General features: G+C 34.5%; 1 long non-coding RNA gene across 1 annotated transcript; it reads right to left on the reverse strand.

Moving 5' to 3' along the window:
* Positions 1-1,176: 1,176 nt before the first annotated feature.
* LOC104112269 (uncharacterized) lies at positions 1,177-1,814 on the reverse strand. The gene is made up of 2 exons (XR_689937.4): positions 1,681-1,814; positions 1,177-1,581 (listed from the first exon to the last, which is right to left on the reverse strand). It is a non-coding gene; the product is annotated as an uncharacterized lncRNA (long non-coding RNA).
* Positions 1,815-3,947: the final 2,133 nt, after the last annotated feature.

Consider the following 3,947-nt stretch of genomic DNA (forward strand, 5'->3'; position numbering starts at 1 on the left):
TCAACTCATATCATCATCATACCAAAATAAAATAAAAGTAAAAAATAAGTAAAAGATTTATGCCTCGACATGTATACGACAAGAACACTTTGTATGGCAAAAAGAGGCCATGACTCTTACAAAGCATAAAACTTATGGTAAGACAAAGATAGGCAGCTCTAAGCTACTATATGTTGTCAAGATTCCCAGTTTCTCTTGAAACAAACATGCTGAGCCTAAACCTTGATACAAGATCCTCCAACAGAGAATAGTGAACTATCAAACCTCATCTATCCACAACTCGAAAGAATGGCAATGGAGCAATCCGAATCTATAAACACGATCTGAAACAAAAATATCGAGCAACATTTTAAAAAGCTAATTGGAAAGACTAGTGAGAAAGCTGCCTTTTCACACATCTTGATAACAATGAATGGCAATAAATCCTTAGTGTGGGAGGAAAGTATGGCTACTAAGGTAGATGAACCCGTTTCCTTCCTAAAGCCATTGGGATGGGCATGCGTGAGGTTACCTGATTGATGAATTTCAGAATGACAAGACAATAGGCAAGCCACTCAAACCTTCTTTCTGGTAAAAATGAAGTTCTCATATGCCTTTGGCCCTCTAGAGCAACTATATTGTGTTATAAAGGTTTGATAACCATGGTGTCTGGGTCAGCTTGCGCGCACCTCGACTAATTCCACGGGATACCTACTACCTCCCACCAGCAATAGGTACCAGGTAACTCTATCCACCAATGCTTGGACATATGGAAAGAAATCACATAGTGTTTTTGTCTTCGCTGGGATTTGAACCTGAGAACCTCAAGATCTCAACCCACTTCACTGTCCAATAGGCCACACCCTTGGGTGCATTTTTGGATCACTTTAGTTATCGTCGTTCGTTCTGTATTAGATGCTCATATTCTTTTACATGATATAAGAACCCAGCTTTATTAAGCTCAATCTCAGTTCTGTATTAGATGCTCATATTCTTTTACATGATATAAGAACCCAGCTTTATTAAGCTCAATCTCAGTACAGCCGCACTAATTTGCACATTTGAACTCCAAAAATGGGTTCTATAAAAGCCATTACCTCTAGAAAGGATTACCTTAATACAAGGAAAAAGAAAAACTTTAGAAACTACAGTCATACTCGGATGAATGCCGTTCTAAATAATGAAGAAAACCAAGGATCGACAGGAAGAAGGATCCCTATATAATGACCAAGTATCACTTCTCAATCAAGCTCGTCAGCTGATTTACTGGTTGTGTACTTTATACAGCATTCAAATAAAGCCGGTGAAGTTAAAACGCTAATGCAAAATGAGAAAAGGGGAAACCATGAGAGAACCGAAAAGGGTCAAATAATTCCAAATTATGCGAAGGAACAATTAAACTCATCGTTCAGACAAATCATCAAACACGTAGCATACAACTTTCTCACACTTTCTCCTCCCGAATGAAGTCCTCAGAATCCGCTTGAGTATCACTATTGTCGCTGATCACAGGTGAGTCAATAGGTTGAGGTGTTTGTTGTTGAGAATTCATGAGCTGCTCCATATCCCGCATTCTGGTCCTCACAACGCTGGTCACTAAAACTGCAAGAAAGAAGAAAAGTGAATATTGGGTAAAAAGGTATTAAGTCCTAAATAAAAATTAAAAAAAAAATCAAGAAATGGAGAAGAAGGGTATTATACTGCCAGCAGTTCCAATGGCCCAAAGCCAGAGGATCTTCACTCCAGGTCCTCTGTCTTTCCACATTTTCCTGCTACCTCTGTTGTTGTACTCTATGTTGGTTCCAGAACTGTGACGCGATTTTCCACTTTGCCTGATACTCGGCTCGGGTAAAAGAAAAAAGGGGCGGGTCGGCCCGGCCCGCTAAGGACTTTGGTTAAATTTATTTTTTCTTTTCTTGAAAAATATAATTTCAGGTGTGATGAGATGAGCCAATGAAGAAACTAGAGAGAAATAAATAAATGAAGAAATAACTGGTGAGATTGATCGAAAGAAATTCAAAAATAGCCAAATTTACAAGTGGTCATTCAAAAATAGTCATAATTTCAAAAGTAATCGAAATTTAATCACTTTTCATGTAAAGATAAATTTGAATGAAAACACTGTTTAAGATCCGGAAAATACTCCAGCATATTATACTGGAGTTCTAGCATAAGTATACTGGAACTCCAGCATAATATACTGGAGTTCCAGTATAATATACAGGTCCAGTATAATATGCTGGAAGTTCATACACAAGTGCACCGATCTCCAGTATATTATGCTGGAACTTTCCGTGTTGCAACAAAATAGTGGCTATTTTTCAATGACTTTGCAAATGCTGACTATTTTTGAATGACCAGTCCAAAAACTGGCTAGCCCGTGCTATTTTTACGATTGAAACCATATATTTACGTGATGCTAGTGGTGTTACAACTTACAGCCTATAGTTCACCCAATTTTTTTTGCTAAACTTGCTCGAGAGAAATCAAGAAATTTTGTCTAAAATTTAATTTTGGTCTATTATTAAAAATAAATTTTGGAAAAGGATTAGTGAACTGAAGAATGTCTATAATTGAATTAGTTTTTGAGAAATCTTTTGGAGAATAGCTGTGTTCATCTTTTTTTAACACCTACCTTTGGCTATTTTTTAAATTTCTGGAGAACATTCAATTTGACGTAGCTCTTATATATTTGAGAAAGTAATGCATAATTATTTTTTCTAAATCATTGAATATGACCATACCATTATACATTTTGTGCATTAAATGGAGATTATGGTCAGTTAACACTCATATAGTTGGATGGAACTCCTCTCCATTTCTTTCATCTTCATGTTTCCCAAGTTTTTACTTGAATGGGAGGCACTTCTCATATTTTAAAATATTTTAAAACTAATGGTTTAGATTTAATTAGTTAAAATAAGATTCTAACCATGGTTAGAATAAAAATATTTCATATTTGATCCCTAAAAATATGGCAATCTCATAATTCTAGCTACACTAATTTCATCCATAAATCAACTTTTCAAAGTTCTAACCTTTCTCTTGACTATATATTTCACTTTATCCCTTCTCTTGACTATATATTTCACTTGTTAGGAAAATTTATATATCAATAATGTGTGGATCAAATTTTCTAAAGTCAAAATTAATATGACAATATTTAAAATTCGTTGGTCTAACCGAATACAAAAAATTATACTCAAACTCCATAAGCTATATTATTGTCAATATCTTGATTATTGGCATCACTAATTACAGTCAATATCAATTAGATCCATGAGAAACAGAGGAAAAACACAATACAATGTCAATCATTTATTTAGTATCAAATACTATGCATCACAACCTGCATATTACTAGCCAATACCAACAAAAAAGGCACTTTTTTAATTAAAAAAATAACTACGAACGGAAATGATTCCAGAAAATGCACAATGTAAAGAGTAAAGAAAAATAAAAAAAATTAAATCAACTTACTACATCGATAATGCTCAATTACTGCATTGCAATTTAATAATCATTTAGATGGAGGAAAGAGGAAAATCGAGATGAGGGAAGGAGATGGAAGTTCAGAAATGTGGAAAAGGGAGTAATTATGGAAAAGTTCATAAATATGTTATGAAAATATTTATTGTCCTAACCATGGTTAGAACCTTATTCTAGCTAATTAAATCTAAACCATTAGTTTTAAAATATGACAAGTGTCTACCATTCAAGTTTGATGGCGCTCGTCTTATGACAACATTGTTAATTATAAAACACCCTATCTGCATAGAGTTGTACTCATTTGAAGCTAGGCCTTGTGCGCGCTCGTTTAAAATTTTAACCCGTCATATAGTATCCAACTGAACTTGGTTTTAGGGTTCTCCCTAGACCTTAAAACGTACACTTATTATCCTATCCAAGCGTGCGTCGAACTACTTATTAGGCCTTTAAATACTTCAAAATTTTCCAAGACGATATAA

This window comes from Nicotiana tomentosiformis, chromosome 5 (assembly GCF_000390325.3).
Source record: "Nicotiana tomentosiformis chromosome 5, ASM39032v3, whole genome shotgun sequence".
NCBI lineage: Eukaryota > Viridiplantae > Streptophyta > Magnoliopsida > Solanales > Solanaceae > Nicotiana > Nicotiana tomentosiformis.